A 25090-nucleotide genomic window follows, 5' to 3' on the forward strand; every position below is an offset into this window, starting at 1 on the left:
TTCGGCACCTTTACAATCACAGCATTATAAAACGCTGTACTTCTTATACTTTACCCCAGCGAGAATAGCTAAATGGGGAGGTACTACGGGTATCATTTGTCCAAGGTGCAACCACCCAGAGGCGGATATAATTCATGTTTTCGCCACGTGTCCACAACTGTATACCTTGATTGAAAATATAGAACGATTTCTAATTAGATCATTGAAGCTACGCATAACCCTCACACCATCAATATTATTGTTGGGGATAGATCAGGATGGAGGTATAGTACATAAAGGGTTCACTTTTGTGGCTGCTGCAGTTTATAGATTGACTATAGCTAGAGCCTGGTTAGATAAAAATCCACCAATCATGCAAACCTGGTTGGCTAATTTATTGGCAGCTTATAATTTGGAGAAACCTATTTATTCCCGAAAAGGGATAAGAGGTAAAATGAGAGGATTAAAGATATGGGAACCCATAACTAGATGGAAAGAGAATATTGGGTCTCAGTAAGATTAAGGGCTGTCCCTTTTTTTTTTTCCTTATTGTTTTTTGTACATATATCAAAATGAGTTGTTATTGCCGATCCTATGTTTTACCTCACAGGCAATTAATATGAAATGTATAAATGTATGATGTGTAAACTATGCAAAGTATGGAAATAATAAAAATAATAAAAAACAAAAAAAAAGGAAATGTGTAAATTATTTTCTACACGTTGCAGGGGCAGTGCTGGTACTCTAGGGATACATGAACATGCCCCAGATTAACTACTCTCCCTTTACAAGATAAATAGATGTCCGGGAAAAGCAACAACAAATATAACATTTGGCTAACACATTTAATTGCCCCCCATGGTGCAATTCTGAGGGAGCGTCTGAGGGAGATGTAAATACATTCCTATTTGTGTTGCTGGAAATAAAATTATTATTCCAAATTTAAACATTTAAATGGTAGAAAAAGGCATTCAAGTAAATTTGGTCCCCCTCCTACCAGCCAAAAAGATTTTTTGATTTTGAAATCCCAAAAACAATAACCAAATATATCACAACAAGCCATCCCTAGGGTACAATATTAAAAGCTTTCTTAAACAAATACTCATTTTTGCCGGGCTACATAACTTACAAACCATTGTATAGGAGAAATCAAAAAATAAAATTCCTGAGAAAATAATATTGATTGAATTCGAATTGTCAGTGATTTCAACAATTGAAAACAATTACCCTGGAAAACAAATTTAGAAAAATGTTTCCACTTTTCTCAAGGCATTTAGAAAAAATACGAAAACCTCAATGGCAGCTGACAACATAACCAATAGTAAATTACAGTTTGAGATTAAAAAAACTGAAATGCATTAGCCTTTGTCCATCCGTCACATGTAGATGATTTATATACTGCAATAATTAAATCTGAATATTTTTACAAAATGATGAATATTTGGAACAACTACTAAATTCATTTGAGGAAGCTTGGATTTGACATCAGAACAGGTTGCAGACAGATTGCAACATTCCAAATTGAATAGTGGGATTGCTACTTCCCATGCTTAGATGGTGGGGGGAAATCTAATAATACTCTAGAGCAGAGGTCTTCAAACTTTTGGATGCCGAGACCCCCCTGTCAACATTTTTAAACGTAAGGACCTCCTCCTGACAAAAATTTCTAAACCTCTAGGTTATGAGGAAGGTGAGGACCAAATTATGTGACAGGCTTGACTAAATTGTGTGAGTAGAAAATGTAAATAATGTTCTGTAATGCAGCATATTTTGGGGTAGCGTTGCTTTATTATTTAGAATTTTTTTAAACATAGTAATACTGAGGAAAGATTTCACCCCATCAGGACCAGTTTATAACCAAAATACAGCAATTAACATCAGAAAGATGTCTAGTCAACCTCTGTGAAGGGCCTCCCAATCCGCAGGAATACGCGCTGCCACATTAGAAGCTCACCTGGCCATGGCCCGGAGCAGCAAGGGTGCATTCAAACCGTGGGGGTCTTGTGCAGAGTTAAGCAGTTTACCCATGCCCCTTTCCTCTCACCCCCTTCCTTCCATCCCTCTCTTCTCTCCCCTCCCAACCCCGGATCCCTCTCTCACATTGCAGGCAGATGGTTATTAGCCCCAGGACACCTTTTGGTAACAGTAACGCATTACAAATGTAAATAATAGGCAGCAGCAGGGTATCCACTAAACCCGAACTTCAGGGGGGGAGGTTAACACTCCCAGCCAGGGCTTGTCCAAGCACTGGTCGCACACGGTGCAACAGTCTTTCCACCTTCTCCATGAATTCCCTCACTACCACTCACCAACAATACACCTCATATCTCTATAGCACCTGTCTGACAAACATTTCATTTTTTTTATAGCGCTACTCATAGTTTACTCACACTCAGTTCTGTGATGTGCATGGTACATCTTCTTTGTACCAGGCACTTTAACCTTATGCACTGTGTTGGTGACAAGAGTGCCCATATGACTGCACGGTGAGCAATGCAACAGTGTGAGAGTAGGGAAAAGGAGTGACTGCAGGGTAAGTGAGGTGACCATATGAATTTGGGTTTGGCTGTAAGTGCAGAGTGGGATGAATTAGTGCATGGTTAGTGATGGCCTTGTTTGAGTGAGCTACAGATTAAGCAGTAAGAGGGGACAGGTGAGTGGAGTGTCACATGAGTGCAGGGTGAGAAGTGTGCTCGTGTGACTGCAGGGTGAGGTACAGAGTGAACAATGCAAGCAAATTTTTAGTGCAGAGTGATCACTGTGAGAGCAGGGTGAGCGGGTGAATGTTGTGAGTGCATGGTGATCAGTGTGAGTGCATTGTGATCATTGTGAGTACATTATGATCACTGTGACTGCAGGATGAGTGGGTGAATGTTGTGAGTGCATTGTGATCAGTGTGAGTGCATTGTGATCAGTGTGAGTGCATTTTGATCACTGTGAGTGCAGGGTGAGCGGGTGAATGATGTGAGTGCATGGTGATCAGTGTGAGTGAATTGTGATTACGGTAAGTGTAGGGTGAGCGGGTGAATGGTGTGAGTGCATGGTGATCAGTATGAGTGCAGGGTGAGCGGGTGAATGATGTGAGTGCACTGTCATCAGTGTGAGTGCACTGTGATCAGTGTGAGTGCACTGTGATCAGTGTGAGTGCATTGTGATCACTGTGAGTGCAGGGTGAGCGGGTGAATGATGTGAGTGCATTGTGATCACTGAGTGTAGGGTGAGTGGGTGAATGTTGTGAGTGCATGGCGATCAGTGTGAATGCACTGTGATCAGTGTGAATGCACTGTGATCAGTGTGATTGCACTGTGATCAGTGTTAGTGCATTGTGATCACTGTGAGTGCAGGGTGAGCGGGTGATTGGTGTGAGTGCATGGTGATTGGTGTGAGTGCATGGTGATTGGTGTGAGTGCATGGTGATTGGTGTGAGTGCATGGTGATTGGTGTGAGTGCAGGGTGAGTGGGTGATTGGTGTGAGTGCATTGTGATCACTGTGAGTGTAGGGTGAGCGGGTGATTGGTGTGAGTGCATGGTGATTGGTGTGAGTGCATGGTGATTGGTGTGAGTGCATGATGATTGGTGTGAGTGCATGGTGATTGGTGTGAGTGCATGGTGATTGGTGTGAGCGCATGGTGATTGGTGTGAGCGCATGGTGATTGGTGTGAGCGCATGGTGATTGGTGTGAGCGCATGGTGATTGGTGTGAGCGCATGGTGATTCGTGTGAGCGCATGGTGATCAGTGTGAGCGCATGGTGATTGGTGTGAGCGCATGGTGATTAGTGTGAGCGCATGGTGATCAGTGTGAGTGCATGGTGATCAGTGTGAGTGCATGGTGATCAGTGTGAGTGCATGGTGATCAGTGTGAGTGCATGGTGATCAGTGTGAGTGCATGGTGATCAGTGTGAGTGCATGGTGATCAGTGAGTGCATGGTGATCAGTGAGTGCATGGTGATCAGTGTGAGTGTAGGGTGAGCGGGTGAATAGTGAGAGTGCATTGTGATCAATGTGAGTGCATTGTGATCAGTGTGAGTGCATTGTGATCAGTGTGAGTGCATTGTGATCAGTGTGAGTGCATTGTGATCAGTGTGAGTGCATTGTGATCGCTATGAGTGCATGGTGATCGCTATGAGTGCATGGTGATCAGTGTGAGTGCATTGTGATCGCTGGGAGTGCAGGGTGAGCATGAAAGTGAAGGCAAAAATGAGAAGTGAGTAGTCCGAAAGCAGGGTGCATTCCCAGAAACTTGAAGCGTAGGGTTTCAGATATAAGTTAAACTATTGCTATAATGGCATTAATCAGGGTTCGAGGGTGGAGGAAATAAATAATGTGCTGATGCTGCAACAAACTTCCAGTCCAACGATTAGGGTTACCAGCTCATTATTTTGATGGCCCAGAAATAAGCAGTCACCTACAGCTGTATTTTTTGCACTATCTGTGAATACTTAGAGCAGCAAATATAAATAGAAAGCACTTATAATTGTGTTCTAGGGATACCGTAATGATCCATGACTAACAATTGAAGAGAATAAAGACAGAAAAGTCACATAACTAATTAATACATACTTTTTTATTTATAACTCAATTTAGTGTCAAGAGCAGGTCTCTGCAGAATCTTTAAACAACACATAGCAGGCATGTTACTTTTGGCAACCCAACTTTATATTTCTTTTCATTAAATGCATTCTCACACTACAGCAGTAAGTGTAAAAAGACAAATGTAAGGTATAGGCAGAGTGGGGGCCCCGGGAGGGTGGGGGGTAGGGGGGTACTGGAACCATAAAAAACTAAGCTTTGGTAATAAGTTAACAAAGGTATGTAAATATGCTAATGGTGTTTAAAGACCTGTGAAAAACTCGGGCCGGAGTTAAGACTCCACACACTGCCTAGCCGAGGCCCCAGGAGAGCTAGCTGCACTGCAGCAGCCTGGGCTGAGACACAGGATGGGGAGGAGGGGGGCTGAAGCCCTGGAGGCACTGTGAAGGCACGACCCCCTTTGCATCGCTCCACGGCCCCCCTGGGGGTCGCACCCCACAGTTTAAAGACCTTTGCTCTAGAGGGTTGGTATAACTCGTTCAATATCTCAGTTGGTAAAGGTCATCCTAACTTCTATAATTTTCTGGCTATTTTTAAAAAGGAGCAAAGTACCCAGGAAATGACAGAAGGGTAATCTTTTGCAAGTTGAAGTTGTCTGTAACCTAGAATTCATTTAAAAAAAGATAAATGGATAAACATCTACTTCAACAATTTAGAATGTTTGGTGATCCGGACTGCCAAGAAAACATTGCCTACATTTTACATTGCTAACATTACTAACATATTATACATACTACTCCAACTTTTTTTTTCTCTTTTGAATAATCACATAATTACAATTGGCAATTTTAAGTTGTAGTAAATTAATCTTACCTGGAGTAGTCTTCGTTTTTCAAGCAATAGTAAAATATTAGAACCATACTACTATCCATAAAGTATTAATCCAGAGAACTAACTATAAAAAAAATGAAATTCTATTTTCTTTAAAGAAAATCCTCCTAGACATCAGCAATTCCTCATACAATAACAAACCCTTAAGGAATGCCGAAAAAAAATTAAAAAAGACAAAAATTACTCACCAATAAAAGGGTATTAAGATTATAGAGAGTATACATAACTTTCTATAGTTCTCAATGAAGTACGACAAAGCCTGAGATAAAAAAGATTGCAATTAAAAAAGAAAATGTTGTAGAATAAAAATCAGATTGTACTCTTTTACGTTTTGATCACTTATAAAAAAAGTTAAACAAGAAAACCACAAAAATCCAAATACAGTGATGGGTATCTGTGGCAAAATCAATAGAGAAAAAAGTTAACGCGCACACAAAATAATTAAACTCAACATTTTTCAACTTAAATCGCCTCCCTTAGACAGTAAAGGTACCCTTCTAAATGTATATAGTTTGAATTTTAAAATTTCCTATCTGTCCAACACAATAGCGTCAATCCAACCTTGATAGTGACACTCACCCAACAGAAGAAATAAACTTAAACACAACAAATACGTGAAAAAAGGCATCATTTAAATAAAGTTGAAAAAGGTCTATTTCTTCCGTAGAACAGCCGGGCATCCATCTATCCCCGACATTGCTGGCCAAATGTGTGGTGGGTTGAGGTGACCAACCTCCTCCTTCGACACCCATTTGCCCTGAGCGCCAGGCAGCCTGGCCCTACCTTGGAGGCCCCATGGCGACAGGAGCCACGGGGGAGCCTGAGGTACAAGGCCATTGAGTCTTGCCGGGTTGCAGGGGCTGACTGCACTGCTCTGTACGATGCATCGGCTCCCATCCTCATACTAACTGTGGCGTTCCCGACCCCGCACTGGGATCCTGCACAGCCATGCGGCCTGGCCTGGCGGTAATCCCTGCAATTGACCGCGGCCTGGCACTCCCGCCTCCTGCAGGAGATTCAATGCGACTTGACGGCCTGCGTCTGATAAGACTGGTAGGGTGTCATAAACTCTGCTGCTCCTGCTGTGCTCTGGGTGACAGCTGGCCTATGATTGCAGCCCAGGGCCTGCCCTGAGGGCCCATAGTAACGGCCTTGTCATTGTGATCCCTGGCCCATCAATCTCTATCGCATAGGGGATCCTGTTACTTGCACCACACTGTGGACTGTTACTGCCCCTACGATTATGATCCAGAGCTAAACCTGAGTGTTTCTTGACCTGGTCTCACCGCTGGGACCTGGGCTTGCTGGCTTTGTTGCTCTTGGCTCCCTTCTTGGGCACTGTGGCAGCCACATGGACTTACCTTGCTGGTTTGGGCGTGTATACATCTGCAGCAGCACCTCAGATGCTGAACTGATCTTTTGGTGCCTCTCCTCTGTGATTACTGTGTTCTGGTTACCTGCCTTCCTTAGCCAGCTGGGCACAAAGCACATAGAGTGGGCCTGCCCGGGCCTGCTAGCACCCTCCTTCATTTGCCTTCGCCTGGCCTGCCTAACCTCCAGGCGCTTCTCGCTGGGCGCCCCTTTAGACATAGTGCGGGGTAACGAAAACAGCACAATTTACAGTTTCAAAAGTCCAAGGCCACTGCTGCCGCTGGGACTGTGCTGGATATGGAGGCGGGCGCAGCGGGGGGGGGGGGCCTGGCATCGGGCAGCTGTCTGGCAGTGACGCCATCATGGCGGATCTCTGGGCCGGATTCCATGCCATAGATGCCAGGTTTGAAACTCTTACTGGCTGACTGGATCACATGGGGGAGCGTTTGAACCATCAGAACACTCGACTGGAAGGCGCATAAGAGCATATTTTCAGCTTGGAAGACAGGGCTGCTACAACAACTAAGCGACTGGAGAAGCAGGCACTCTTCCTCAAGACAGCAGCCATCAATAATGAAGATTAGAAAGGCCGTGGTTGCCGCAACAATATCCGCATACTGCGTGTAGCAGATTCAATCGTCTCTGGCCGCCTCAACCCGTTTGTAGAATGCTTACTCTTTGGCTACCAGAATTTCACATCTACCTTTATTGTAGAAAGAGCACATAGATTCATCGGCCTATGTCCTTCTCATAGCACACCACCATGGCCAAAACTTGCCTGGCTTCTAGATTTTTGGGACCACGACATCGCCCTAAGACTAACACCGAGACAGTCTTTCGAGTAGCTGTGAGCTCTACAAATACCCTGTTAACATAACATAACATAACATAACATAACTAGCATGTGAACAGGGTCAACTCCAGGACCAGGGATCTGCGATCTCCCTTTTTTTCCCCAGACTTAACGATGGCTGTTCAGGAGACATGCCGTAAATTTGAAGACTCTGAATCACTTCTGCGGAAACTAGGACTGCGCTATGGAATACTCTATCCAGCCCGCCTTTGGGTGTACATTAATGGCAAAACCCACTTTTTTGATACCTTGGCGGAAACCCTGTTTTTTGTAAACAGCACGCCAAAGAACATTCACCTCTTTTAAGCAACATGCCAGTGCACTCCCCTCCTGACCTCCATGCAATGGCAATTTTCGACCTGTCACCCCCCCAGATTGAAGCTACCAGCTGGTCCTAGATCTTTGTTTATGTCCCACTTAGTCGATTTCTGTGCATACTTCACAAGAAACCCCACTACTGTACATGCCGCTACACACCAGATTGTACTCCACTGGTGACAATGTTTGATGAAGCTCCACCTCCGCTCCTGTCAGACCATCCTACAAGCAGGGCTTGCCCACCGCAGCTTTGATCCCCCTTAGGGTTATTTTGTTTTGGGTACTTCTATTGGGGTTGGTTGTTAATGAGTTTTTTGTTTTTGTGGGCCTGCATCCTTCAGTAGTAGAGGACACAGTGCGTATACAATGCTGACACATTCCTAGTATATTATTAGATGCTGGTGACAAGTAACACTGGAAAGTCCACAAAGTAGTTCTGGTTATTCTCATGGAATATTAGAGACGTCAACAACCCCCACAAGGAAAAACAAGTATTGTGTTCCCTGACCTTACTTGGAACACAGATTACCTTCTTACAAGAGGTACTCCTCCCCCCCTAGGGGAGGAGTAACTCTTGTGCCTTTGCATCCTTGAGACACTGACATTTCTCGGGCTATAGCTCATACTCGCATGGAGTCTTCACATTTATTCATAAGTGCCCACTTTCATCGCATGGCCAACTTCCTCGATGAGGACGTTAGATATATTTTGGTGGCTGACACCAGGCAGTGCTGCATGTACTGCTGATTAACATATTCGCCCCAAATATTGCCACTCGATTATTTTCACTTATGTCCCTGATAGGATGCGTAGACGCTGGCCACATTATACTCAGTGGTAACTTTAACATGTATCTTGATCCTCTGCTGGACAACACAGCTGTCCCACCAACGGGTAAACCACACTCACTACACATTCTTTGCGACCTCTGTGTCACTGATATGCTTTGCGATTCCTGGTGCCTGCGCCACTCCTCAACCCCTGCGTACACATTTTACTCTGCTCCCCAAGGTACATTGATCCATATTGACTATTGGCTCATATCCACCTCCCTTTCCCTGTGGCTAGGCACCATCTCTCACCTTGTGCGCACGCTCTCTGATCACTCCGTGGTCCAGATGTTGTTCCACATTCCTATTGGTGTGGGCTTGGAGCGACTGTGGCACTTCCCAGACATGGTATTGCATAATGAATTGTTCCGTTCTGAACTCCACTTCGCAGTCGTAGAATACTTTGAGCTTAACGCTGGTTCACATGCCTCATAAGCCACACTTTGGGAGGCCTTCAAGGCCTATATTCGCAGCAGATGAATTTCCAAACACTCTGGGGTGCTGCATGACAAGCAACTTCTTGGGGAAATACGTCCGGGCTTGCTGTTAAAGGAAGGGGAAGCGGCCAGGCTGCACATTGACTAGACTGCTTCGCCCACCCAGAGGTTCCTCTTACATCCAAAGATGCAACTGACTGACGAGATGCAGGTGACTGACAACGGAGATGTTTGAGCTGCATTGATTCGCTTTTACACACTCCTCTACACCTCCCATGTTGCTGGGGGCAATGCTGACCTGATCGTCTTCCGCGGAGATAGCAATGGTTTGGCTCACGAATGTGTTCCTCTGTGAGCTGATCTCAAGTGAGGAGATGGTGCAAGCAATTGACTGGCTCGATTCGTCCAATGCCCCCACCCTAGAAGGACTTACTGGGGTCTTTTATGAAAACATTAATCACCTTTTGGCTCCCCATTTACTTGCTGTGTATGCAGAATCTCTTGAAGCTGAGGTACTCCCTCTGCCGTTGCTGGAAGTGATGCTTACCTTGCTACTGTAACCTGGCAATGTCCCACAGCACTGTGGCTCCTATCTACTCTTATCGCTGCTCAATTTTGATAATAAAATACTAGCTAAGGTCCTCGCCAATCACCTCTCTTCTGAAGGATCAGATCATCTCCTCTATCCAATCGGGTTTCGTACACCATCGCTCCACATCTGTGAACTTGCACACAATCTTGTTGGTGCTTAACAGAATTCCCCCGACCTCCCGGCTGCCATAGCCCTATTGGATGTGGAAAAGGCCTTTGATTCGTTGAAGTGGCCCTTCTTGCAAGCAACACTTCTCAAGCTGGGTATGCTACATGGTTTAATTTCACTGATCATGCTCTTATAATCCTAACCAGTGGCCCAGATTCAGACCAACAGCTCACATACGGCTCCTTGCTGTTACTAGGGGGGCAGGGCAGGGTTGCTGCCTATATCCATTGCTCTTTATCATTGCTATAAACCCCCTAATTCAGCAACTCCAGGAGAAGTATGTGAGTAACAGTTTGCATCAAGCCTGGCCCCGTGCTACTCTTGCTATATGCAGGCGACATTATACGTCACTCTGCTGATAACTTACCTCCGATCCTCCATGAGATAATTAGATTTGGAGGCTTTTCAGCCTCTACGTCAACTGGTCCATGTCCGAGATGCTCTCCCTTAAAGATTCCACTGCGCCTTTGCCATGCGAGTTCCCCCTGACTTGGTGCGACGGTCCGGTTAAGTATCTGGGCATTTTCTTGCATCGCGACAAGTCATATGTTTGAATTATGGCTTGGCGATAGATAAATTGGCCATCAAAGTGGAAGGGTTCCTCCGTCTTTTGCCTCTCAATAGCGGGTCGTATTGTGATCATAAAAATGGTGGCCCACCCCCGGTCTTTATACATTTTTTTTAAACATACCCATTCCTCTCACTAATTCTTTTTTGGCTTCGCTGAAGAGATTATTCTTGTGGCTCATTTGGGTGGGCTGGGTCCACCAAATGGCTGGGACTCTCTCACACTCCCATATGAGCAGTGTGGGTTTGGAGTTCTGCCCTTTCACTTATATTACCTAGTCACACTGTGTCAATTCACCCGCTATTGGTGCCATGTAACCCAAAAGAGAACAGGCTGATCCGATGCCACTCTGCTCGATACTTCCCACAGGACGCCCTCTTGACCTCATGGATAGCCAAACGCTATCCACCACCAGCTGGGCTTGGAGGAATGTGTCTGATTTTTGGGGGAAGGGCTCCTCTCCTCCCCAGCGCCGCCTTTGTCGAATGACCACTGGCTCCCTATTAAACAGGAGAAATGGGTCCAGCACACATTGACACAACATGCCTTACACATTTTTGTTGACCTATTCCCAGACGGGCACGTTCTTTCACAAGCTGGTGAGGTTTGTTTCTCTAATGTCACCTACACAAATGACTTTGTTTTACGATGCCTCCACAGCTCCCTACATGCCCTGCTACCATCATACCTATTGGCCTCCAAACAGTTCGACCCCCTTGACAATAGTGATCAGTGACAATGAGGGAGGTATGTTGGTATGCAAGCTGTACTGTGTGGCTCTCCTAACGCTGCATGATGGGAAATCTAGAGACCCTTGAGAAGCTGACTTGTGGTTCCCCCTAACCGACAAAAATTGGTTTGCTTGCAGCACCCAAACACACCTGATGTCATCCAACCCCCACCGCAAAGCCAAACATTGCAAAATCCCAAATAGAGGCTATGTCACTCCCAGCGCCCCGGCCCAACTACACTTCATGAGATCCATAAGCTGCCCTAAGTGCTATTCTGCTGGGGCTGATTTTCTGCACATGACGTGAACTTGTAGTCATATTAACTCCTTTTGGCACTATATTTTTATCCAACTACCTCTGATGATTGGCATGGAGCTTGCACCGGATCCACTGCTAGCTTTACTGGGCTATGTTCAGGATATAACAAAAAGTGTCCAGTGATTCACCGCTAGCTAAGCACAAAACAGTTCCACACTGGGGGAGCAGGCATTTGCCCACTGCCAAGCCTGGTTAAACAGCCTGATATAATGCAATACTACCAGTGAATTGTATGCCACACTTCAGACCCCGACCTCCATACCAAATGACTTTTGGCAACCCCTTGGGGACTATCTGCGGGCATTGGAGTCAGCGCTGGTGAACTCTTGACTACCGTTGTTGTCTTTCTACATCTTGGGTAGGCCTTGCAGACCTGCTGCTGTAAATAATAGACAAGACCTGCTCTTGGACTCTTTTGGATTTCCTGCTGCCTGTACTTCCTTCCCATTTACAAGGACTCGCACTTAGGGCTACACCATCTGCTGACCTCTGTGATACATTGTTATATTGTGCACACCATAATGCTCCCCATACTGAGGTTCGGTGACGATTTGAACCCGTGTTTTCAATATTGTCGGAAATACATAATATTGGTATCAGCGAACCGCAAATGATCCATTTAGCATATCCTGGTGTTTTCGCTACGCTACGAGCAAGAGTACTCCTGTAACAAACACATTTGTGATATACCCATTGCATCCATCTTAGATCATGGCAGCCATTTTGTGTTTCTTGCCCTCACATACGCAATAACCTCTGATCACTTCATTTCAATTAAGGACACGTAGCCTTAGCCGGAGATTCACCTCTCTAGTGACACGTGCACCTTAGACCAGAACACGCTGTAGCTGCATGACTCGACAAAGGCTGCCTCCTCTGCCCAAGGCCAGTCCTGCTGAACTGGTTCTCGTGTCCGTTGGCCTGATCACGATTAGGTGGCCGAAGCCGGTAGCCTTGCCCATTTACAACCCACAAACATCCCTTATCCTACTTTCCTATCTTCCACACCTGGCTCCGTTCCTTTCTTTCTGAATCTTTATTAGGGGGAGGTAACGAAATTTACGATGAGGCGGTCCGGCTCTTGAATGCAATATTGACAAGGGATTGTGATGAACTAGTGGGAACCCCTCTTCGTAATGTTTGGCATCAGATATTATCGACGGTTCCTGTGTAACGCCAAATATTTATTGTTTAGGACACAAAGGTTCTGGGAATGTATTACATGTAAAGAATTTGCCTCAAGCTCAAATTTTAGTATATAAGGAGCAACCCTCTTTGTACAAATTGAACAGGCTCCTAGACACTGCCCATGCGTAGTTTCTGTGACTTCTGTGTCCCTGCAGTAATAAACCTTTGGTCTTTGACGCCACCACCGAGAAGCCCGTGTTTCTGTTTATTCGTGCACCAAGACAGGTGGAACTCCGGGGTCTTCGGGTGTTGTTCCCTGACACCTCTGGACGGAACCAAAAAGTCCAGAACTCCAATTGGCGCCCAACGTTGGGCGACGTCATTCGGTACCGGTCCAAAAGCCTGAAGAGTTCGAGAAGCTTCGTGTGAAGATTCCTGAGGGAGGCGCCCCACTTCATCGATCCCGGCATATCGCAAAAGTGGCCCGAAGTTCTCTTCCACGAGGGTTCCCGTTCAGGACGGCTGCAGTGGGCCGTTGCCTTGACCGTCGCCCTGTCTTGGACCCGAGGTGCAGTCCTTAGTACGGCGAAACGTGACGGGTTTCTCCTTGGTGACGTCTTCAGTGCCTCAGTTAAGTATTTAGTGGTTGCTAGCTGGTTATTTCGTGAGGGTTGTTGAAATCCTTTTTGGTTCTTGGTTTGGTTTGGTTTCGTAAGATTATCACTGGTTGTTGTTCTGATTACGATAATCTATTTGGTTTAGTTTGGGTATCGATACATCAGTTCGCTTTTGGTAGGCCTAAGTTCTTGGTTCAGGTGCACATATCTGTTTCTTGTTTTGTTCGTTCTGTGTTCCGGATTGCAAAATGGTAAGTCGGAGAAATTGTATGTTGTCTTGTTTTGGTTGCAACAGTGATTCACGATTGGAGGACTCATGTCTGGTTCCTCCGATTGGGACTCCCTTATATGATCTTTACTGTAAGCATGGTGTGGGTCCTATATCTTATAATGAGGTGTGGGTCCGCTACACTGAAAAGGACGGTGTCCTTAGTTGGCCACTGCATGGTAGTTTTGAACCCGAAATCCTTGACAATTTAGAAGCGAAATTGTTTAGGAAGAAAGCCCGGCCGGCAATGTCTGATTCTTTCCGTTACTGGCGAAAAGAATCTAAACAGAGAGAGATTAAAAGGTTGAAGAAAGAACAGAAAGAGCAAGAGTTGACTTTAGAACAAGCGGCTAAGCAGCTGCAAGTCAACGAGTCTGAGAAGGCCATAGAGGTGGCCATTAGAGAGCATAATTTAGCGATCGACAAGTGTTATCCTGCCTTGCCATCGAAAACAACTAAGATAGTAGAGGACCCCGAAAACGATCCTCTGTTGTCTTACTTGTTACGGTCACCTCCACCGTATGCACAAGGTGCTACGGCTCCACCTGTACCAAATGTTCAATTGCCGGTTGCTGGACAACCTGGTATTCCTGCTCCTGCCCCTCAGAATCAAGCTCCTGTACCTCCTGTGGTCAATGTGAATGTTCCTACGGCACCTCCTCTTCCTGGGTTGCCGACTTCTCTACCTATACCTGTATCGCTTACACCTACTGTTCCACAAGCTATCTTCCTCGATACTCCTACTGTCCCGCTATCTGTTCCAACTACTGTGTTCTCTGCATCTGCCAGTATGTTGACTCCGCTTTCTGTTCATCGAAGAATCACTGATTCTGTCTCTAACATTCTATCTCCTTTCTATAAAACCTTAATTAAGACTCCTACTTCTGACTCTGTACAAAGACGTAGTCAGCTCCCAAGTACTGAGGAACGGGGAATATTAGATTCCACGGCTCTCAGATGGATTTCGAAAAGTAGGAGATATAGCACGAGAGATGTACTAGATACATTTATGCAGTGGAATGAACCAACGCAACGATATGTTTTTGACGAGATGTGCTCTCTTTTACGTGAGGAACTAGAAGAAGATGACTCTGAATCGAATTTAGAAGACTTAATTAAGGTTCAGAAAGAGTTTGCTGCAGGAATGATAGTAGGTCAAAATATAAAAGAAGCGATGGAACTGATTTTAAGTTATAGAAATGATCCATCACTTCGTTCACCGAGAGACTTAGAGAAAAGTAGTACGAAGCAGACTGGCCAATATCCAATGAGGGAGGTCCCTCCAATTTGGCGCGAAGCTGTGCAAGCTGATGCCATTAATGGTATTGCAGCCGCTCCGGCGCAATTCCAGAGAGTGTGGATACACATTCCATGGAAGCGAGCCGAAGTGTTAGCAGTGAAGCAGGCCTTGCCAGACCCGCGTAAGAATCCTGCTGGATACTATAAGGAGTTAGCCCAGACAGTTGAGGCCTGTGTGATGAATCTAGCGGACATCGACATGTTATTTGGCAATGTAGTTCCGCAACCAATTTGGGCTAAAATTCGTAAAGAGAATCATCCAGTTGCCCTAGGTGGTGATTGGGCAGCTATCATTGCAGCAGACGGTCAGCAAATAGGTGGTTCCAAACCCGAACCTCTAATTGCTAATCTTCCAGGTAGGATAATCGACTTAATGAAGACTCTGATGCCCGCATTGCGTGTTAATTGGGACAAGTTGTCCGCATGCAGGCAAAAGAAAGACGAAAGTGTCTCCGACTTCTTTACGAGGTTCGAAGAGACTTTTGTAGATCATAGTGGTCAGGATATGAGTACAGAAGGAGGACAGAGACTGTTTGTCGATAAATTCGTACATAATTTGTTACCTGAGCTATGCAATAAATTAAAAGATTCCGAGAGTGCGTGGGCTGTCTCTACAACTGCGCAAATACTTGCAACTGCACAGTATTATGAAAATAGGGATAAAGAGGAGAAAGAGAAATCAGATAAGAAAACGAAAGATTTAAAGACTAAAGTTCTTTTGCAACAGGCGTATCCGCCTCGTATGAATCAGACTAATACGCAGCAAGGGTCATATCAAAGGACAGATTATAGTTCACCGAGACCTCAATATCAGTGGAACCAGTGTGCGTACTGTAAGAAAGAAGGTCATTATAAAAATGAGTGTCCAGTCTTAACGCAAAATAATGCAGCAGCAGCTCAGAGAGGTCGTGGTGGTTTTGTGCAGAATTCTAGAGGTCGAGGACGAGGTGCTATGCCTCCACAGACGAATGATCGCCCTTCCAATCACTTTGATCAACGAAATGGACAGTCTGCCCAGCAAAATAGATCTCAACAGTATCATGTTGAAGACTATTGTGAAAATGATGAGGGATTTCAGCAAAATGAGTACTAGGACAGCCATGGACAGAGAGAGGGAGTAGTATCAGTTCCAGTGGATCAGAGTGGGCCTTATGTCGCAGTAGCAACATCAGGTGTAGTCAAACCGTTTCTGTTGGATACTGGTGCAGCAAAAAGTTCTATCATTCATGCAAAACTCCCTGGCGCACCTTTGTCCGGCTTAACAAATGTTTCTGTAGGTTTTTCAGGCGCCCCTGTTTACAACCCCATATCTGGTCCTTTGTCTATTTCTGTTGGACCGTGTCAATTGAAAGCACCCCTGATTTTGACGACAGGTTGTAATGAAAATCTGCTTGGTTTAGACTTGTTAAAACGCCTATATGCGACATTGTACTGTTCTCCGGAAGGAGTACAGCTTACGTTGGGTAAAAGAATCACCTCTCCGATGTACTTGTCTATGGATGCACTCCCGCCAGAGCTGCGTTCACTCCCTGATACTCTTTGGGCGACTGGTCCTAACGATGTAGGCCTTTTGGAAATACCACCCTATGTAGTCACTTTGAAAGCAAATGTGAAATTTCCACGAATTCCTCAATATAAAATATCTAGTGAAGATGAACGTGCACTGTTATTGATTGTACAAGATTTGATTAAGAAAGGTGTGGTTGAAGAAACTAGAGGAAATGTCTGTAACAGTCCTGTATTACCGATTTTGAAACGTACTGATCCGACAAAGCCTCCAGTATATAGGTTTGTCATTGATCTCAGAGAAGTTAATAAGATTGTGGTCCCGCAGTTTCCTGTAGTTCCAGACATTACTGCCTTGTTAACATTGATTCCTGCTACAGCCACATGGTTTTCAGTCATCGACTTGAAAAATGCCTTTTTCAGCATTCCGATAGCCGAAGAAAGCAGAGATATTTTCGGCTTCTGTCTAGGAGGTCGAAGCTTCAGGTTTAAACGCGCTCCACAGGGCTATTGTGAGAGTCCGTCCATTTACAGTCAGGCATTAAAAAGTCAGTTAGATTCTTTTGTACTTCCTCAAGGTTCTGCCCTAGTACAGTATGTAGACGATCTTCTAGTGGCTGCCGATGACAAGGAAACTTGCAAAGCAGCTACAATTTCGTTATTGCATCATTTGTCCAATTTGAATCACAAGGTATCACCTTCGAAAATGCAATATTGCTGCCAAGAAGTGACCTACCTAGGTCATCTCTTGTCAAAGGAGGGAAGGAAGTTGACCCCAGAGAGAATAAAAGCAATTACACAGATGAGTGTTCCTCGTACACAGAGAGAAGTGCGTGCCTTTTTAGGTATTACCTCTTACTGTAGGCAGTGGATCCCAAATTTTTCTCTTTTGGCAAAACCATTGGTAGCTTTGACTGGGAAAAATGTTCCGAGTCCGGTGCCATGGTCTGCTGAATGTCAGGAGAGTTTTTCTGAGTTACGAAATGCACTTTGTTCAGCTCCTGTATTGGGTACACCCGATTACAGCAAGCCATTCACGCTCTATGTTCACGAGAGAGAAGGTTGTGCGTTGAGTGTTCTGACACAGAAATTTGTGATAAACAACGCCCTTGTGCGTATTTTTCATCAACATTAGATCCGGTAGCTAGAGCGTTACCTAGTTGTTTGAGAGCTACAGCGGCAGCTGCGGCTTCCATTCGACAATCTGCTGGTTTGGTGATGAACAACATGCTAGTGGTTATGGTTCCTCATGCTGTGGATACACTCATGAACAGAACCAAAACACAACACCTTACCAGTGCTAGATTATCTGGCTACGAGCTGACACTGCTAGCAAGTCATATTCAGATCAAAAGATGCAATGTATTGAATCCAGCAACATTGTTGCCGACTAATCAAGAGTCGAGTGATTCCGAGCCCCATGATTGCTGTTTTAGAACTGAGGAAGAGACAAAAGGACGAATTGATTTAAAAGGCACTCCATTGTCAGATCCAGATGGTACATTGTACGTTGATGGGTCATGCTTTAAATTGGAAAATGGTGATGTGACTGCTGCCTATGCGGTAACGACTTTGAGTACGATTGTGGAGACTGCGAGAGTGAGTCAGAATTCTGCCCAAGCTGCAGAATTAATAGCTCTAACAAGAGCGTGTGTTTTAGCTAAGGGAAAGAGAGTGAATGTGTTCACAGATTGTCAGTACGCGTTTGGCGTGGCCCATAATTTTGGCCGTTTGTGGAAAGAAAGAGGTTTCATTACGTCCCATGGGACTAAGATTCAACATGGTCAGCTAGTTAACGACTTGTTGGAATCTCTAACCTTGCCGACTGAAGTTGCAATTGTGAAATGCAGTGCTCATAAAGCAATCACGGATGATGTTGGTCGTGGGAATGCTTTTGCTGATGAGACCGCTAAACAGACAGCTAGAAATATGATGAGTAGAATGTATGTTGCAACATCTGCAAGATGGATTTCCGAGTCTGGAATGTGTGAGGATACAGTGGAAAGTGTGAAAGAGATTCAGAAAGAGGCAACTGAGGAGGAAAAACGTGCATGGAAAGAAAGTACGGGCAAGTTGGATTCGAGTGGGTGTTGGATTGATTTGTCAGAACAACAGCGTTGGATGTTGCCTGATGCGTATGTGCTTGCAGTGGTGACAATGGCGCATGGAGTAGCGCATATAAGTTCTAAAGGAATCTGTAAAATATTGGCTCCGGTCTGGAAGAATGATGGGATTAGTAAATGTGCAGAGAGAGTGGTGAAAAATTGTATGGTATGCCTGATGCATAATCCTGGCAAGGGAACCCCAACTCCTGCTGGTCACTTCGCTCCTCCTTCCTGCCCCTTTGAGGTAATTCAGCTAGATTTCATACACATGGATCGTTGTAATAATCTAAAATACGTCCTGGTGGTAGTCTGTGCATTTTCCAGATGGATCGAAGCATATCCACTAAAGGACAATACTGCCCTATCAACTGCCAAAATTCTTCTCAAAGAATATTTCCCTAGGTTTGGAATGCCACGGATTGTATGGTCAGATAACGGAAGTGAGTTTATAGGGAAAGTTATGCAGAGTGTGTGTGCCGGTTTGGGCATCAAACAGAAGTTTCACAGTGCAAACCATCCCCAGTCTGCTGGTTTAGTTGAGGGTTACAATGGCACCCTCAAACTAAAACTTTCTAAAATACAGGCATCCACGGGTTTATCCTGGCCAGACGCACTACCCTTGGCTTTGTTATCCACAAGAGCAACTGTGCCTTCTAGAGTAGGGCTTAGTCCATACGAAATTGTCTTCGGCCGTCCTGCTAATGTTTGGGGAGTGCCTAGGCCGAAAGAATTTTGTTCTCTGGAATATCCTATGTTGATCGATTACCTTTACGACTTGACTGCTAAATTGAGTCTTATTCACCAACAGGTTTTCGATGCATTGCCAAAGCCTCCGGAGAGTCCAGGTCATCAGCTGAAACCCGGCGACCACGTTGTGGTACGAAATTTCGCGAGGACGAAGAACCTTCAACCCAAGTTTGTCGGCCCCTTCCAGGTGCTGCTTGCAACGAGAACTGCTGTTCGTGCGGCTGGACGCAAGCACTGGATACACGCAACTCATGTCAAACGTGTACCTTTGCCACTTCCTTACGACGACTGGGTGAAGAAGGGAATTGGTGCCTCTGAATGCGAGCAAACACCCAAGTTTATCCCTTTCAGCGATGCCGAATTGATAACTGACACTCCGAACTCTGACTCTCCTCCTGAAAAGACTCCTTTGAACTCTGAACATTTGTCCACTGCATCAGAAAAAACTCTGTCATCTGCGAACCTGAACACTGCAACAGCTACTAATGATACGTTATTTTCCGATCAAACAGTTCCTGCAAAACTGAGATACAACTTACGATCTCGTAATATGGACAAATAAAGCAGGAAACTGCCCATTGTGATATTTGAAATTTTGAACTTTTGCCTTCAGCCAGGAAGTTTGCTATTGTTTTATTGTTTTTAAAAAAAAATTGCCTTGCCGTCTGGGTAGCCGTAGGGTCGTGGCTGTGTGCCTAGTTGAATCTGCGGGGGTCTGACACAAGGTCGATCTTTCTGTTGGTTCTGGGAACTCCCAGGGCTGATAGAGGCATTTTCATCTACGTACACATCATCAGTGGTCGCGAGCGGATTGTAGAAGATGGAGCTTCCTGCGCTGCAACGAGAAAATGTGATTTATGTTCGCAGAAATAGACTTTACAGAATCCTTCACAGCAAATGCTTTCTGATACAATGTGCCATTACATTTTTGATTGTTTTGACAACGTTGGTGGGTAGAATCGTCTTTGGTATGAGTTTGATTTTTATGCCAGTAACTACAGTACCTCCCCTTGATCCTGCTACTTCTACTGTTTCTTCCATACACTCTTTTCACTCGTTTCCTGAACATGAGCAAGCTGGACGCTCAGAATTTATCAATAACACTTTTGTACAGCTCTTGCACCAACACCAACTGGTAGTTAACACTACAGACTGCTGGGTGTGTGGCTTGATACCCCACACTATGGATAAAGGTATTCCCTATCTGGTTTTGCCTTTCAGCTATAATGGATCATTTCAGGCCCTTCAAACCATCTTTGCTTATGCCCTTGAAACCTATCCTCCGCGTCCACCACGTTCCACTAAATATAACTCTGCCAACAAAGCTTTAGTCCAGGGAATTATTGACATGATCAAGGACATCAATAATACTCCATCTTACCCTAGAGACGAATTACGAGTATATTTGAGTTGGAATTCTTCAGAGTATCGCCTTAGTTTGGGAGAAAGCAAGCGTAAAAGCTCAACTACAATCTGGGTCGTACCTCACCGAGGTCAGGTCTGTTTGCAAGGTAATGGGAGAAATCCGAGAGCTCAGCTAGGGAGAAGTGAGTGCGTAGAGACTTACGTGTTTCCGTCTAACTCTTCCCCTGCTTTTCTTACTGCTAGGGGTACCTACTTCATCTGTCAAGACAGAGCGTATACATGGTTGCCTGCTGACTTTTCAGGATCATGTTATATTGCTCGATTATTGCCTCCAACATACACTGCTTCATCTGATTATCACAAGACCAGAGTAGCAAGAGGTGTCTTCAGCAAGGAAGATACCGTTGGTCAGGAAGCTGGAGACTTCTTCAAAGGTTTCCTTCCGTTCTGGGGGCCTATGGCCAATAGTAGAAACATACGACAGCTAACACGGGTAGTTGAATCTACTATTACCGAAACTGCTGGTGCCCTTAGCAATTTGACAGCTGAGCTTCAGGCGGATAGACTCATGACGTTGCAGAACCGTATGGTTCTAGACGTAATACTTGCAGATCGAGGTGGGGTATGCAGAATGATCCAATCGAGCTGCTGTGTCTTTATTCCCAATAATGCTCCAACAGTCTATGAGGCGATCTCTAAGCTACACAAGATTTCCGACTCTATACACGTAGACAAGGGAAACTGGTCCTTCATGGAGTGGTTTTGGACTCTGATATCAGCGTGGGGATGGAAGGTTCTGATGGTCATTGGTGTCATCTTAGTATTCCTGTTCTCGTGTTGGCTGATTATCCAGTGTGGTCCAGCTCTGTGTAGTCTTTGTGCTGCAACCTGTTTTAGAAAACCACCTGCGTTTGGAGAAAAGGCGCAAGAAAGGATGATGATACAACAACATGTCACTGACCTGATGAGCATAGAATTAGACTCTGACATAGACTGAGTAATTGCCTATGTAAGGGCAAAAGGAGGGTCTGAGGTTCCGTGACGATTTGAACCCGTGTTTTCAATATTGTCGGAAATACATAATATTGGTATCAGCGAACCGCAAATGATCCATTTAGCATATCCTGGTGTTTTCGCTACGCTACGAGCAAGAGTACTCCTGTAACAAACACATTTGTGATATACCCATGGCATCCATCTTAGATCATGGCAGCCATTTTGTGTTTCTTGCCCTCACATACGCAATAACCTCTGATCACTTCATTTCAATTAAGGACACGTAGCCTTAGCCGGAGATTCACCTCTCTAGTGACACGTGCACCTTAGACCAGAACACGCTGTAGCTGCATGACTCGACAAAGGCTGCCTCCTCTGCCCGAGGCCAGTCCTGCTGAACTGGTTCTCGTGTCCGTTGGCCTGATCACGATTAGGCGGCCGAAGCCGGTAGCCTTGCCCATTTACAACCCACAAACATCCCTTATCCTACTTTCCTATCTTCCACACCTGGCTCCGTTCCTTTCTTTCTTAATCTTTATTAGGGGGAGGTAACGAAATTTACGATGAGGCGGTCCGGCTCTTGAATGCAATATTGACAAGGGATTGTGATGAACTAGTGGGAACCCCTCTTCGTAATGTTTGGCATCAGATATTATCGACGGTTCCTGTGTAACGCCAAATATTTATTGTTTAGGACACAAAGGTTCTGGGAATGTATTACATGTAAAGAATTTGCCTCAAGCTCAAATTTTAGTATATAAGGAGCAACCCTCTTTGTACAAATTGAACAGGCTCCTAGACACTGCCCATGCGTAGTTTCTGTGACTTCTGTGTCCCTGCAGTAATAAACCTTTGGTCTTTGACGCCACCATCGAGAAGCCCGTGTTTCTGTTTATTCGTGCACCAAGACAGGTGGAACTCCGGGGTCTTCGGGTGTTGTTCCCTGACACCTCTGGACGGAACCAAAAAGTCCAGAACTCCAATACCTTGGGGTTACTGTTGGCTTTGTTTATGTCATGAGAACCCGGAGAGACCGCACCAACCAGACGGGAGGTGGCATCGCCATCATCCACAGGAACACCATTCGCATAACGACCAACACCGACGACACCCTGACAACCGCCGAACACCTGCACTTCCAGATCCACACCGACCCCAAGACCACCCTCAGAGGCACCCTCATATACAGACCCCCGGGACCACGCACACAATTCAGCGAAGACATCGCCGACTTCATCAGCCCGCATGCCCTCCCCTCCGCTGACTACATCCTCCTCTGGGACCTCAACTTCCACCTGGAGAACAACAACGACCGCAACACCACCACCCTGCTGGACAACCTCGCCAACCTCGGTCTCAAGCAGCTGGTGACCACCCCCACCCACTACGCCAGACACACACTCGACCCCGTCTTCTCATCCAGCAAGGACATAATCTTCAGCCACACCACCGGACTCCAGTGGACGGACCACAGCTGCATCCACTTCAGCTTCAGAAGAACCACGATCCACCACCACCAGCAACAGGTTGCACGAAGAAGCTGGAACAAGATCACAGCCAACCAACTCGCTGCATCCCTGAGCCAGTACCCTCCCGCCAGCTCAGCGAACCCCAGCCAGGCCGCCGACAACCTCACGAAGTGGATCAGCAACTGCGGAGACGACCTCGCCCCACTGAGGACCCCGCCCAGCAGACCCGGCTGCAAGAAGGCCCCATGGTTCACCGACGAACTCAAGAGCTCCAAGAAGAACTGCTGAGCCCTCGAGAGAGCCTGGCGAAGAGACCCAACACCGGATAACATGACCACCCTCAAACTAGCCACCCGAAAGCACCATCAACTGATCCACGCCACCAAGAAAACAGCATTCAAGGAACGGCTGGACAACAACGCACACAACAGCAAGGAACTCTTCAACATCGTGAAAGAGTTCTCCAACCCCAACGCCGGAAACAACGACATCACCCCATCGCAAGACCTCTGCAACTCCCTCGCCTCCTACTTCCACAACAAAATCGCGGACATACACAACCACTTCAGCACACAACCAACGCTCCCCACGACCGCACCAACGCCCCCCACCACCACCCTCAGTGCCTGGACCCCGATCAGCACCGAAGACACCATCCGCACGATAAACTCCATCCACTCTGGATCTCCTACCGACCCCTGCCCTCACCACGTCTTCAACAAGGGCGACGCTGTCATCGCACCCCATCTGCGGGACATCATCAACACCTTCTTCGACACCGCCACCTTCCCGGAGAGCTGGAAGCACGCCGAACTCAGCGCTCTACTAAAGAAACCAACAGCGGACCCCACCAAACTCAAAAACTACTGCCCCATCTCACTCCTCCCGTTCCCAGCCAAAGTCATCGAGAAGACCGTCAACAAGCAACTGGCCGCCTTCCTCGAGACGAATGGATCCCTCGACCTCTCACAATCGGGATTCAGGGCCAACCACAGCATCGAGACCGCCCTCATCACTGCCACCGATGACATCCGAGCCCTGCTCGACAACGGAGAAACAGCGGCCCTCATCCTCCTACACCTCTCCTCAGCATTCAACACTGTCTGCCACCGCACCCTAGTGCAGCGCCTCAGCAACGTCGGAATCCAAGAGAAGGCACTGGAGTGGATCATCTCCTTCCTCGCTGGAAGGACACAGAGTCCGCCTACCCCCGTTCAGGTCAGAGGCCACCGGAGTCATCTGCGGCGTTCCTCAGGGCTCCTCGCTCAGCCCCACCCTCTTCAATGTCTACTTGCGGCCATCGCAAACCAACACAACCTCAACATCATCTCCTACGCAGACGACACACAGCTGATCCTCTCCCTCACCAACGACCCCGCCACCGCCAGAACCAACCTTCACGAAGGGATGAAAGATGTAGCCGAGTGGATGATGAACAGCCGCCTGAAACTGAACTCAGACAAGACGGAAGTTCTCATCCTGGGCTCCTCGCCCTCCGCCTGGGATGACTCCTGGTGGCCCCCCACCCTGAGCACCGCACCCAAACTGACAGACCACGCACGCAACCTGGGCTTCATCCTGGACTCCTCCCTCTCCATGACCAGACAATTCAACGCCGTCTCCTCGTCCTGCTCCAACATCCTGCGCATGCTACGTAAGATCTTCCGGTGGATCCCCACCGAGACCAGGAAGACAGTCACCCAGGCCCTCGTCACCAGCCGACTGGACTACGGCAACGCCCTCTACGCCGGAACCACCGCCAAGCTCCAGAAGAGACTCCAGCGAATCCAGAACGCCTCAGCCAGACTCATCCTCGACATCCCCCGACACAGCCACATCTCCGGACACCTGAGAGATCAGCACTGGCTCCCGGTCAACAAGAGAATCACCTTCCGTCTCCTCACCCACGCACACAAAGCCCTGCACAACCAAGGCCCGAGATACCTCAACAGCCGCATCAACTTCTACACTCCCACACGCCAGCTCCGATCAACCAGCCACGCC

The sequence above is a fragment of the Lissotriton vulgaris genome, chromosome 2_1 (genome assembly GCF_964263255.1).
Source record: "Lissotriton vulgaris chromosome 2_1, aLisVul1.2, whole genome shotgun sequence".
NCBI lineage: Eukaryota > Metazoa > Chordata > Amphibia > Caudata > Salamandridae > Lissotriton > Lissotriton vulgaris.